Raw genomic sequence first — 15,442 nt, forward strand, 5'->3', positions numbered from 1 at the left:
GGTGCATGGCAACTGGCAAGTCACATGCATGCTAACTTTCCAGAAGGAAGTCGGCCAATCTTTTTAATGATAGTCTTCATCCTACTGTATATTACCTTACTTAATGACTTTTTCAAGTATATTGTTTATACAACTTATATTATTAAAGAGTGTTATTAAACTACTAATCAATTGGTATTTTAATAGAGTGCTTACCACAATTCAAGCCGTTTCATGAGAACATTTTCCATTTTTTTTAACTTACCCAATATTTTTTTTTACGACGATAATATTGTTATATAGACCCGAAATCATATTTTTTGATGAAAACACAAAGACTAAATTGACTGAATAGATAAATGCAGAGACTAATTAAGCCGTTTCATGACATTTACCGATAAAAGGGACTATATAGGCTAACAAAAACCATAGATTAGCTAAGTTGGCTAAATAAGTAAAATAGATAGACCATTTTGACATTTACCCATAACGGCTTAATTTAGAGAAGTCAGTGATTCTAGTCGGTGCTCCAACTTAATTACAAAGTGGTTAAATTGGGGGGAATTATAGAGTGCTATGGCAAGAAGTTCTATACCATGTTTGCCATTTCACAAGTTTAGTTTCACACCGTCCTTGTGGTGCTTTGCTTTCGAAGGCTCCATAACCGGCTGAGAGGCTAAGCAAATCTATCCTAGCGCCGGAAAACAAATCAAACATATCATCATATTAACATATCTACAAATTTGTAAACGGTGTTTCGGGTGTGAAGCCCACCATGCAGAATATAACTACATCAATCAAAAGAGTTATGATGCGCTTAGTGTCGATTAACTGAACCAGAATGTAGAACTCTAAGTGCTTCACCTTGCATTCTTTACGAAGCACTGGTATATCAGTATCCAATATCTTAATAATATAACTCGTTAACTCCTTATACAAAGTGCACTTAAGAACTGATAATAAAATTAATGTCGAGAGTAGCCACATCGAGTTTGCATACGCCAACTAGAAGCATATTGAAAGATCTAAACAATTAAGGAGCCCTAGGCTTTTATTATATTGATAAGAGGGATTATCATGCCTCCTCTTCTGCTTGCATCTCTAGTCTCTACTCCCTTCTTTGAAATCTTGAGAGAAAGATGTTATTTATACGTTCAAAAAAATCATTGCATTGCATGAGGCAAGGTACGTAGAATGTGTAGAAGAAAAAGAAAAAAATAAAGTATTAGAGATTGTTAAGTTTGAGATTAATTGTATTTTATTTCCTACCTTTCGTTATTTATAAATTTGATTTGATACCATAATAACTAAAGAAAAATAATGAAATGGGTTTGAAAATTTCGAGTTTTAATGATAAGGATAAAATAAAGGGTAAAGTGAATAGTACCAGAATTGACTTTTTAGTGTAAAAATGTGGTTTTTCGTTAAAGTGAATAGTACAGTGAGCTTTTCGTTAAAACTCTCTAATAACTAACACAGTATCGTGGGCTTTTCGTTAAAATTCCCTAACTAAGGAAAACATCGAATCTTAATTTATCCAATGTCTATCTAGTAATGCCTATGACCAAATTTCTGGTTGTATAAGGTGATGTAAATGATAGGTTAATCTTTGGTGCTGCTACAGTTATTTTACCATTGTCGCTGCTAACATCATAATCGTAACCTTTCGCTTGACACATTCCTTCTTAATATTTTGCTTCCAGTTCTTCGCCCATAGTTTGTTGGGTTGTTACAATGTTGTTCTCTCTCCGAGAACAACATGCAACGCTGATGATAGTTGACGAATCATCTTCAGTTAATGTTAACCCAAGAACAGGCTCTTTGGAAGATTCTTCTCTTCTTCCTCCAAAATTCTTGACATCTCCCTTCTACCAACTAAGAAAACAGGAACGTTCGCCAAGATTTTCATATTGACTGTATTCAAAAGTTCTTTCAATTTACAACACAAGAGGCTCGCGTTCTAAAATATCAAAAACCACAGTTGAATAAAAATCCGAGCAAATTTCTCGACCAACACCGAGGGACGCATTAATCCTTGTCTTCAATCTCATGCAAGTACAAAATAGCCAAGTTCCATCGTTCAGATGAGCATGACAAATTGTATGCTTGGTTCCATATTGTTACACAACATGCCGGAGTAATTTCTTCGCATAGATGAGTGAAGTAGTGCATGTTCTTAATTGTTTCATCACAAATATCGCGAATTTTTTTTGCTTTGAAATAATTGGAGTACTCTTTTTCTTTGTATAGCTGGTTTGGATATGATGAAGATTTAAAACTTTCTTGATTTTTTGTAGAAATTAGGCTGTATACTCGTGGACATAAAAAGATATATTATATGTCAATTGGTATAGAGAAAACTCATAATACCAATCTTTAGAGCGTCAATTTTCGTCTTCATCCATAGAATCCTCAATCCGTAAAATAAATCATACATCTCATCACTAACGTCTGCAAATTTATTGTGTTTCTAATGTGAAACCCCATGTAGACGGTGACTACATTTGCTACGCTAACTGAACTGGGATGCTTCGAGTGCTTCACCTAGTTTTCTTTACAAAGCACTGATATATTAGTAGCCCCTATCTTGATAGTAGAACCCATTAACTCCTAACGGAGAGGACTAAAAAACTGAGACAAGAATCATTGACAAGATTCTTGTCCATGTATCCTAAACCCTAAACCCTCAGTATCCTCCCTTCATCAATGCCACTGTTACTCACCTTGATCCCAGCAAGTCCGACCATGCATGTACCTCTCGTCCTATCCATTGATGGTGCGCCGGCGCATAAGTCTCATCGCTGCCGTTCATTCCGTTTTGAGGAATTTTGGGTTAACCATGATGGATGTGAGGAAGTCATCCACAATGCTTGGGCTCAGTATATGGTGGGTACTCCAATGTTCTACGTTATCAACAAAATAAAAGCTGTTAGGGTGGCGTTCCTCAAATGGCAGCAACTACTGTTTCAGGGGAAGACAGGAGGAAATCTCTCAAGTGAGGGCCAAATTGGGTTTCATCTTAGCCCAACCCTTATCGGAGAACTCCTTAGCGGAACGATCAAATTTATTGGCTCATCTTGATGAGTTGTTGGGGCTCGATGAGTCTTTCTGAAGATTTAAATCTTGCTCACTCTGGTTACGAGATGGTGACAGAAACACCAAATTCTTTCATCACAAGGCTAACAATCGGAGAATGAGAAATCATATTAAGGGAATCACAAATGCCCGAGGCCTCTGGGTGAAGGATGACAGAGGTATTGAGGATACTGTGCTTAATTACTATAGTGATTTGTTAACCTCCTCACCAACACATAACCCTGATTTGGTGCTTAATTCTATTGAGCCCAAAGTTTCGTCCGCTATGAATCAGGAGCTGATCAGGGGTTTTTCTGCAGAGGAAATGAAAACTGTTGTTTTCCAAATGAAGCCATCGATGGCATCGGGCCCTGATGGGATGACACCACTTTTTTTTTCCAACGCTTTTGGCACATTGTGGGTTCCGATGTCACGTCTGCGGTCCTCTCCTTCCTCTCTACTAGGAAACTACTCAAACAAATCAACTACACACTTGTCTCTCTCATCCCCAAACAGAAAACTCCTAAGGATATGACCCAATTGCACCCTATCAGCTTTTGCAATGTTCGTGTCCAAGGTTTTGGCTAACAGACTATAAGGCATCCTACCGAATATTATCTTTCTATCTCAGAGCGTTTTCATCCCTGGAAGGCATATATCAGACAATATCATTATTGCATCTGAGATCTCCAAATTCCTTGCTAAAAGGCGTTGGGGGAAGAACGGCTTCCTGTCATTGAAGCTTGGCATCAGTAAAGCGTACGACCGCATTGAGTGGCCATACCTCCGGGCTATTCTTCTTAAGCTGGGCTTCTCTCCTCTTTGGACTAACCTGGTTATGGCTATGGTTACTACGGTCTTGTATTCCTTTATCATAAATGGATGCCCACGTGGTTACCTTCACTCCTCTCGCAGCCTTCTGCAAGGTGACCCCCTCTCGCCCAATCTATTCCTCCTATGCGCCGAATGCCTCTCGGCATTATTGGCAAAGTCAAAAAGGGACGATCTCCTCACTGGTATTTCTATTTGTCCAGGTGCCCCCACGGTTAATCATCTGCTTTTCGCAGATGATAGTCTTCTCTTCAGCCAGGCTAATGAAATAGATTGCCTTTTAATTGCCAAGGTTCTTTATGATTATGAATCAGCTTCTGGCCAAAAAGTTAACCTCCAAAAAAGCGAAATTTGTTTCAGTCGCAACATCAAATCTCCCCTCCATGCGAGATTGGGTGCCCTGTTAGGTGTACGGGTGGTTAATTACCACGAGAAGTATATGTGTATGCCGTTTTTTGTTGGGAGAAACCGTTCATGAAGTTTTGGTTTTATTAAGGATAGACTGTGCAAAAGACTCCAGAGTTGGAAATGGAAGCTCTTAAGTGTTGCTGGAAAAGAAATTCTAATCAAGACTGTTGCTCAGTCCATCCCTATCTTCACCATGAGCTGTTTTCTTCTACCAAAACACCTCTACGAGGATTTAAATAAAATTGTGGCCTCTTTCTGCTGGAACAGTTTAGAGGGAGAAAGAAAGCTTCAATGGTGCTCTTGGAACAAACTTTGCACCGCAAAATTGGAAGGTGGACTCGGGTTTCGTGATTTGCATGCCTTCAACCTGGCATTGCTAGCTAAGCAAGGTTGGCGTATGCTCACTACTCCCCAATCTCTAGTGGCTACGATCCTAAAGGTGAAGTATTTTCCTAACTCGTCTTTCATTGAGACTTCTATTTGCCCCACTGATTCTTATTGTTGGAAAAGTATCTGCGCCGCTAGGTGCATCTTTACATTGGGTTCTCGGTGGCAAATCAGATGAGGGACTACTATTAGAATCTAGGAAGACCCATGGGTACCTTTACCCTCTACATTTGGTCTCTTCTCTGCTAAACCGAAGGGATGCTCCTTAAGCCACGTAAATGAGCTTATTGACCCAATAACCAGATCTTAGAACACTAATCTTTTATTATCTGCTTTCTCGGTAGATGAATCATGCGCCACCATTTCCATCCCTATCAGTTATTGTCAAACTCAAGATCTCCAGGTCTGGTACTATGACAAAAAAGGCATCTTCACTGTTAAAAGCGCTTACCATCTGGCAAGAGTTCGGGCCTTACAACATAATTCGGGGGCCTCTTCGTCTGGAACCACGAATCCTTATCTTCGGTTCTGGTCTAAGGTCTGGCATGCTAATATTCCACCCAAAGTAAAAATATGCTTCTGGCGCCTCTTCAATTATTTGGTTCCCGCCAAAGCTATTCTTTCTAGGCGGCATATTGTGGTGGATACTTCTTGCGTCCTCTGTAATGGTCCTAACGAATCTATCATCCACCTCCTTAAGTTGTGCCCCTTTGCCAAGTGCGCTTGGTTGTCCTCGACTTTGGGTAATCTTATCAAGGATCACAACCCACCTTTCTTCTCATAGTGGGCATTTGATGTTGCTAATAAGATTCCCAAGCATGGCTTTAAGGCGTTTCTCATGATTTGTTGGGCATTTTGGCGAGTTAGAAACAACAAACTTTAGAACGGATCGTGTGAGACCCTTGACTTGGTTGTTTCCTGCTGTATAAATTGGTGGCATGATTTGGCTCACACTTCTGCACTTATCTCTCCACATACTATGAGGCTGATGGCTCATCCCAAATGGATCACACCACCTTCAGGGGTTCTTAAACTTAATATCCATGATGTTTGGAATGATATCACTAAACGAGATGGCTTTGGATGTGTGATCCACACAAATTCTAGTTCCTTTGTGGCCGCCAGATATGGAAGCATTAACAATGTTTTATCTCCTGTCCAGGCAGAGGCTATGGCAGCTTGTTTGGCGGTGGTTTGGGTGAGCGAAATCAGATATCAAAATATTCTATTTGAGTGCGATTCGCTCCAAATTGTGGATTCGCTAAGAGATCCATCTACCAATATCTCCTTTATTGGACAAATCCTAGAAGACATCAAGGCTTTCCTTCCCACAATCACTGGAGCTTCTTTTGCCCACTTTCGCCGCCAAGCCAATGAAATCGCCCTTAGACTTGGTCGTTTAGGCCTTACTCTTAGTCATATTTGTACATGGCTGGAGTCCCCTCCTAGTATAATTTGGGATTTACTCGAGGTGGAGGCTAGCTTGAATTAATTTTGACTGCTTGTAATGTCTCCCTTCAATCAATACAACCTATTAACGTTTCTTTAAAAAAAAAGAGCTGAGAAGAAGAATCATTGGTAAGAGTAGCCACACCAAGTATGACTGTGCCAATTGGAAACATATTGAAAGATCTAAACAATAAAGAAGCCCTATACATTTGTAATATAATAAACAGTTTTATCCTAAAGCACAATGTAAGCTTGACGATTCATTTGGAGCTTCTTCCCCCTCCATGGAACGTTTAATAATCCTCATTTCGTGAGAGTCGTGACATTAAGTTGAGTATTTCAGTATCGCACAATAACTTATTTGGCAGAACCTGTAGGGTTCATAAACTCATTTCTAAATTGTAAATCAAATCTCCTAATTTTTTATGTATAAATTGACTAAAATGATCGGAAATCAAATCTCAATTGTTGAACTACTTGACAAGATATTGGCAATATAACGATCAAATACCAACCACATACAGATAAATATATCATTCCATTTATGTGTGCAACTTGGGCGAGTTAGGTAGTCAGCCCAACCTTAACCCCACCTTCACAATTTGGCCTTGGAGTTTGGTTCATGTTCATTCAGGCTCGGTTTTCAATTGAATCGGGCTTGCTTGGGTACAGTTCGAGTTTGCCAAACTTTATCAAGATCAATCTTGTAACATCTTATTTGTAGGATTTTTCATTTTGAACCAATCAACATCAGTACTAATTAAAATTCAATTGTACACATCATCATCCACACCAAAGTTAAACCAAATGGAAACCGTTTATAATGTTTCAACTGTGCGAATTGGAAATTAAACTATAAGACAGTATCAAAGCTTCAAGCTCATGAAATTTAAAAACAACTCTACCATTCATAATTCGCGCGAAAACTAACAACAAACTTCAAGTATAATCATTCCAAAACCTACACCTAGCTTATATAATAGAAGTAAGATGAGTAATGTGTAAATGAGCGAATTTGGGGTGGAAATCAGGTTGAGTTTGATTTAACATGGGTGGGCAAGGCAACAACCCAACCCAATAAATGATCGGATTAGGTTTGGGCAAGTATTTACTTCTTTTAATTTGTCTAATCCGGTTGGAAAATGGGTTGAACATGGACAAATTCGGTTTGACCCTACCGTTGCACCCTTGATTTTAGTAATTTAAATTTAGTAAATAATCATTTTTATCAATTTTCCTAAAATTTATCCTCCTCTACCATTAAAATCATTAAACCTCAAAGTGGCCATATACAACATTTTATTTGGAAATTGACAATCAGAAATCAAATTCCAATTATTTAAGTGATCAAAATTAAATATAAAAAATATTACGAACAAAGTTTGAGAATATAACCCGATATTAACTAATAAAGCTATAACTCACTTGCATTTTACTGAAAAGGCAATAATGGGACTTGTACATGAACCATAATGACGAAAAAAATTTCAGTGTGACCAAGACAGCTGAACACAACTTATCCCTCTCTCTCTTGTTTACTCAAACTCTCACAAATATCTTACCAAAAAATTGTTTGAAATCCGATCTCTCCCACTTTTCTTTCTTTTCTGCTCCCTTTCATCCCTTTGTTTCTATAAAAGTACCAAAGCCTGTCACTTTAGATCCTTTCAAACCAAAGCAGGAATCTTTATGGACCACTGTTAGAAAACACCCACTTCGTTATTCCAAGTAAGCTCTTGCTCCCACCTTTTCTTTTGCATAAATTTTCAATTTTATTTGCATCAATTTTCAATCTTTTGTATAAGTTATTAATCTTTTGGTGGATTTGGCTGAATTTGTACCTTATTGGTTTTGGTCATTTGTTGGGTTTGATGCTTACTGATACCAAATTTGGTAGTTTTACTAGGAAAAAAGTATGAATTTCATAGTTTCTTGAGTTGAAGAATGAAGGGTTCATCATGATTATGTTTTTTTGTTTTCCTTTCGATTGAATTGTTATCCCAGATCCGTGAATTCAACTATTAAGTGCTGTCATTGTTTCGATTTCAATTAAGTGGAGAAAAATTGATTAACATTTATTTTGGTTTATACAATTTAGTGGATCAATCACTTACATTGCTTGGTTGCCAATTTAGTGGATGCAAGTGTACCTGGTCGGCATCGAATAACGTTTCCCGTTTTATCAATTGATGGTCTACATATTTGACTTGATGTTTGAACTCTTGTTAGGCAAGGAAAATTAACATCTTTACATTTAACATGGAAATTTTACAATACTATGTTCGGCCGGGAGGTTACATTTAAACATTATGGCAATACTATGTTCTGTCAGAGGGTTGTATTGGCATAAGTTAGCAAGAGCAATTAGGCGTAGTTGTTAACAGAAAGGTGGATGGTGTTTGATCTGTCACATCCATTCAGTCTTTTTCTTTTTAAACCGGTCATATTTGAAACTGTTGGAACCATGGAGAGGTATCTTAGTTGCTTTGTACATTAAGTGTAGGATTCATTTTTCTTTTCTTTGTGCCTTAAATTGTTTGTTACATGTTTTATATGACTACTTGGTCACTTAACTATTGTATCTTGATTTCCGGTCTAAAGATTTTCATTGCCAAGATTGAGCGAGAATTTTGTTTTGTTGCAACAATAAATTGAACCTTTAATCTTTGAGCTTTTGAACTGCGTATGCTTGCAACAGAAGAACTAACACCTCCTATTTATATGTTCATATGCACTACAAGTTTTGATAGTGTTGTTTGGTACCTATAACAGGTTGTTCGTTGTATCTAGTCTAATGGATCTCAAAAGAAAATTTGTACCATTGTCTTTAGTATTAGAGCTGTGGAAAGGCAGCACTTGGCATTTGTAATAATTAGACATAAGACAATTTTAGTTAGAAGAACTTCAAAACTACATAAATGATGAGAAGGAGATCTGATCCGGCCCAAAAGAAGCATATAATCACATCTCTGTGTATGGTGGCAATCCTTCTTGGTTTCCTATGTGTATTATGGGTCCCTTTTTAGCTCTCAAAGTTGTAGTGCATCATCACTAAAATATGATAGCAGATCTTTGAGAAAGCTTGGTTCATCTTGTTTGGGTGAGGATGAAGATAACAATAAGAAGCAGGATGAATCTTCAACAAAATCTGGGCAGGAAAACGGAGAGGACAATGTCACATTGAAGAGCTTTCCTGTGAGTTATATATTACTAAACTTGGAACACTGAATCCTCTCCCCCACCCTAATTCTCCAAATGCCCTCTATCTTCTGATAAAAATATCTAGTTTTAACGTGTCAGGTTTGACCTATTTTGTTTGGCATCTACTCACCTTGCTTCATTTGTCTACTCATAACTTTGTAAGGTTTGTGATGATCACCATTTGGAACTTATTCCTTACTTAGACAGAAATTTAATATACCAAATGAGATTGAAATTTGACTTGTCTTTGATGGAGCACTATGAAAGACATTGCCCTACCCAAAAAGGGCTTTTCAATTGCTTGATTCTTCCTCCACCAAGGTACAAGGTATTGTTGTGTCAAAGCTGAATATTTAGACTGCTGTTTACTAGCATCTTATTCTTGGAGTTATTTATTATTCCCAGATTATGCAGATGGTAAACATTATGGTTGTTTATCTTACAGATCCCAATCAAATGACCCTCAAGCAGAGATGAAGTTTGGAAAGCAAATATACATCATACTTACCTTGCACATGAGAAATTCAGTCAGAACTAGATGGTTAAAAAATGTGAAAAGATAAAGTTTCCTGGGGGAGGCACACATTTCCACTGTGGAGCTGATAAGTATATTGCTTCAATTGCAAATGTAAGGTTTCCTCCCCTTACTGTGCCAAAAAAAAAAATAGTAGTATTGGTGGATGATATTTTCTCTTTATAGATTTTGTTGAATTTCCACTTGAACTTGGCAGTCCTTTATAGGATTTTGTAATCTCTTATCTACTCATTTTGATGGATTTAATGATATTTTTTTTTTTTTTTTTTTGTTGCATGAATGAAGCATTAATATTTTATGTTGTTTTCAATTGGCAAATGCTCAACTTTTCCAAAAACAATTTGAACAATGAAGGAAGGTTACGAATAGTTTTTTATGTTGGCTATAGAGTTGCAAGTTTTGGAGCATATTTACTTTCATCTGATATTATAGCAATGTCATTACCACCCAATGATGGGCATCAAAACCAGATCCAATTTGTTTTAGAAAGAGGAATTCTAACCTATGTTGGTGTTCTAGGAACTAAAAGGCTTCCTTACCTTAGAAAATCCTTTGAACTTGCTCATTGATCCCGCTGTAGAATTGATTGGCTTTAACAAGATGGAATCTTCTTTCTTGAGCTAGATAGGTTGCTCAGACCAAAAGGCTACTTTGCGTACTCATCTCCTGAAGCATATGCACAAGATGAGGAGGATCTTAAGATATGGAGAGAGATGAGTACCTTTGTGGAATGCGTGTGTTGGAGAATAGCTGCAAAGCAGAACCAAACTATCATTTGGCAAAAACCATTACCAAATGATTGTTATGTGGAAAGAGAACCTGGTACTCAACCTCTTCTTTGCCAATTTGATAATGATTGGATGCAGTATAGGGTGTGCCAATGGAAGCTTGCGTCTCAACATACTCTGGTCGTGAGTGTTTCTTTCTTCTACGTCTTTTGTATCAGCAATAGGACTTTATTGAAATAAACTAATGTCAATCTCTTAGCAATATCATTGTGCATTTAAGGTGATACTTTGCCAATTAGTTTGGTAGTTTACGAACTATTTTGGCTAAACAATGTTTTTTCTCGATATAATCAGATAATCATACAGAAAAGGGTAGTGGATGGGCTCCGTGGCCAGCTAGATTGACATCTTATCCTCCACAACTTGCTGATTTTGGCTATTTAAATGAAATGTTCAAAAATGATACGGTATAAATGACAGCACTATTTTTATATGTTTTAGATTGCAATTTTTAACTGATTGCACTACTTATAAATATTTTAAATAAATGTATTGCTTCAGCATTTCTCTTGTTATGCAGGAAGTTCGGCCACACAGAGTTGAGAGTTATTGGAATCTCATGAGTAAAAAGACCGAGCCAAACACTCTGAGGAACGCAAACATGAGATCATTTGCAGCTGCTCTGAAGGACAAGGATGTTTGGGTAACTAAAGATGGACCAAATACACTTAAGCTGATAGATGCTGGTATGCAAATCAAGTTACTGAAATATGCTGAGCATGTCACTTTGATAAAGTAATTCACTTAATAATTTGTCCGTTTATGGTCTATTCTCCCATCATGCTCTTCACACATCAAGTCATAGAACTTGTAGAAATCAAAATCAAAATCATGATCGTAAAGATTATTAGGATAAAAAGGATCCATATTGAAGTTTTGATGCATTTGATATTGTGTTAGTAACTTGATTCTCTACTTTGACAAGTGTGAATCCTATTCAACGTACCCTCAGACTTATGATTTACTCCATGAATGCAATGTTGAGGATCTGCTACTTGGGATGGATTGCATACTCAAACCCACTGGCTTTGTAATAATCTGTGACAAACAATCAGTAGTAGATTTTGTAAAAAAGTATCTAACGGCATTGCACTGAGAAGCAGTGGCAGTATCTGATGCCAGTTCAGATTCAGACCAAGATGGAGACGACGTTATGTTTATTATCCAAAAGAAAATATGGCTGACAAGTGAAAGCCTCAAGGATTCGGAATAGGAAAGTGCCTCTTCAGTTCCCCGTTTCAGTTTCCCCTTAATTATCTGCTACCCCAAGGGATTAAAGTCATGATCTAGTAAACACTACATTTTGTGGCATTACAATGATGTTTACATCATTTCTTCTTCTTCTTCTTCTTCTTTTTAGGTTCGATTCTCGCCAAAGGAGAAGTTGAACCACATTATTATGGCAAGCCCATTGTGAGGCTTCGATCACTAGTGTAGATACTATTGTTTGTTCTAAAAAAAAAAAATATGCATAGATGTTCTGCTTTGGCTTCCAAATTATGGAAATTTATTTTTTTCATGTTCTTTTTTGTTTATTATTAGTTATTTTATTATATATTTTGTTTTTGTTTTTTGTCAACATTTTCTATTTGTTATTTGTGGGATCACGGAAAGACATGTTATATTATAGTTTGGAGTTTTGAACTAATGTTATCAGCAATTGACAATTACACTTGGCTATAAGATATGAACGCTCATCAAGCAATATCATGACGCAAATATGGCTTTGCTTCGTTAGAGTGTACTTATAATCAGTCTTATGTCGGGTTTAGGAAATTTTTCCCCTTGTACCAATTAGAAGTTTATATGAATGATTTTAAGATCCTACGAAAATATTTGTGACTTAGGGAATGAGTTGAGCTCAAGTGAGAAGAAAACAAATAACCTAACTTAGCATTTAGTATTTGATCTATATCTGTGGAATCTATCAAGTTGAGGAGACATCCTATGTCAAAGGTGTAAGTAATGGGCCAACCTCATCCAACCATAATGTTAATTGCCATGACATATTGTTCTTGTTTGGATCAGAATAATCAACAAAGTAGCTATAAATAACATAAAGCAAAAACGGATAGGTATGTTCATCTTTCACATTTGTTTTGACATTCAACAAAGAAAGTTCTACAAGATCAACCACAACCGCACAACGAACAACAATTGGTTCTATTCGTAACCCTACTTTGATACCAACGCCGTTCGTGTGTTAATCTCGTCCTTACGTCCAAAGTTTAAGATTAAGGGATTTATATGTTTTGAACTATGAACTTCTTAATGGTATAAGGAAATAAGTAATTTTGTGGCGGATGCTTTGGCTATTGTTGCTCATCTTATTCTCATGTAATCGTGTTTGGATGCAGATTCGTCTGAGGCTCATTGGCTTGGTTGCTCTAAGCATTTGTAATTTATTGTTTCTTATTACAAGGAAAAAAGAAACAAGTCAAACGAAAAAAAAGTGTGCAAAAATCGCTATCCATGTGTGAAAAGATGTTGAATAATCATTTATATCCTCCACTGCCCAAAGGCCCCAAAACACAAGCTCTGGCTATTACATGTGGTAATGTTTAATCTTCTCTGAGATGGATCACAATCACTCCATTTATGTGAACATATATCATGCTTTTGACTTGAATTTCTGCCATTTTGTAGGACACAGAGGACCCCTTATCTGGGTTTATGGCCCTTTCTATTTAGGGCTACACTAATTCTCACTTCTCTTTGTCCTTCATTTTTGTTCTGTTATGTCGTTGGAATTCAATTTTTCCAAAAGACAGAATGTGAAATTGAATTGAGAGTGTTGTTGTCAGCTGCCACGTAACAAATGTGGCAAGGAAACTACAGCCTTTTGGATTTGTCCTGTTGTTTGGCCAGGCGCAAAATATGAATATGATTTGAGTTGGGCCGGTTCGGGTCTAAACTACTTCAGAAACATTTTATTTGGTTAATTTCTCATATGTGTGTGTGTGTGTGTGTGTATATATATATATATATGTTGAAAATGCTGATGGGTAGTGAATGTCCACAGTATTTTGGTGGAGTTTTTCAATGCCCTCACAGATCGACTTTTAACATTTGCATTATGTATGAATAAACATATACATTGTCAATTCCCATGACAGTTTGAAAACTGAGTGGGAATTCAGGATGTCATTTGTCAAAAAGTGAGTTGTAAATTTCAAATGTAGTAATACGAGTTGCTCTATAAATAGAGCACTCGACTGCAATCAAAACATATACAAGAAAATATAAGAAGAATAGAACGAGAGAAAAATATCAGTAACATCATCTATTCCTCTGCCTTTTATTTGTTATCCTCTTGTGCTATATTTTTAGTGTGACATTTAACATCTACCTTGCACCTACCATTAAAAAGGTTATCTCTCTAACTTTGACCTATTTATAACACGTTATCAGCACGAGTCTCTAAATATAATTATTCTCTCATCTCTCTTCGCCGAACGAAAGAAAGAAAGAAAAAATGTTTCCCCTAAGGTTTTTACTGTTCATCTTTTTCCTCTGCCTCAACTGCGCGGTATACCCTCGCGACGAACTGTTTACTTCATGTCTGCTCTTAGTTCTCAATCTAACGGTTACATACATCTTTGATTACTTGTTTGGTGTAGAGATTGATTACTAACCCAATATTTATTTATGTTAATTTTACTGCAATCCAAGATGGTGCGGTACAATCGCCCATCTTGAACTGCAAATTTATTCTTACTGCGATCCAAGACGGTGCGGTATCATCGCCTATCTTGGATTGCAGATTTAATTTTACTACAAATTTTAGGTGGAGCGGTATAATCGCCCACCCTACCCTGCATATATAAATTTACCTGCTGTTTAATTTCCTTGCAATTTTATGTGGTGCGGTATAATCGCCCACACTACTCTGCATATTTAAATTTTCCTATTACTTGAGTGGTGCGAAATAATCGCACATTCTATATTACATTATTTCAATGAGAATGGTGCGGTACAATCGCCCTCCTCATTCACCCTGAAAATCTCGAGCCAAAAGTTTCAAGTGCTTATCATTTTGGCCTGAAGATCAAAATGGAAAATTTGTAAGAACCAAAAGTTCTAACATCATATTCCTCCAGGAATACATATTATTGCAAGTTCTTACACATCTCATTTTCTTTCAGAAAAGAAAATGGCGAACTTGGCGAAGCTTGAATTTGCTGCCCTGGATATTACCGGGAAGAATTACCTGACCTGGGTACTGGATACCAAGATCCATCTGGAAGCAGAGAATCTTGGAAATACTATCAGGGAAGAGAGCAACTCATCCTCTCAAGATCGGGCAAAGGCCATGATTTTCATTCGCCGCCATCTTGATGAGGAGCTAAAGAGCGAGTACTTAACGGTTGAAGATCCGTTAGCTCTCTGGAATGCCTTGAGAAACAGATACAATCACCAGACAACGGTGATTCTTCCAAGGGCCCGCTATGAGTGGACTCATCTGAGGATCCAAGACTTCAAGTCAGTGGCAGAGTACAATTCTGCGTTGTTCAGAATTACCTCTCAGATGAAGCTCTGTTGGGACATTATTACTGAGGAACATATGCTGGAAAAGACTCTCAGCACATTTCATGCCTCCAACGTGCTCCTCCTGCAGTAGTATAGAACGCGAGGCTACACTGAGTACAACCAGCTGATATATGTGCTCTTAGTAACTGAACAGAATAATGAGCTCCTGATGAAAAACCATTATTCTCGACCTACTGGATCTGCACCATTCCCAAAAGTGAATGCTGCTTCCCTCGAAGTGAACGCCACATCCTTTGGT

At 37.3% G+C, this 15,442-nt stretch overlaps 1 pseudogene; it reads left to right on the top strand.

The window, feature by feature from the left end:
- The first annotated feature begins 9,140 nt into the window (after nucleotides 1-9,140).
- LOC103965656 lies at nucleotides 9,141-11,375 on the top strand (annotated as a pseudogene).
- Nucleotides 11,376-15,442: the final 4,067 nt, after the last annotated feature.

Source organism: the organism of the source record quoted next, unplaced genomic scaffold (genome assembly GCF_019419815.1).
Source record: "Pyrus x bretschneideri cultivar Hongxiangsu unplaced genomic scaffold, Pyrus_bretschneideri_v1 Contig73, whole genome shotgun sequence".
Classification (NCBI taxonomy): Eukaryota; Viridiplantae; Streptophyta; class Magnoliopsida; order Rosales; family Rosaceae; genus Pyrus; species Pyrus x bretschneideri.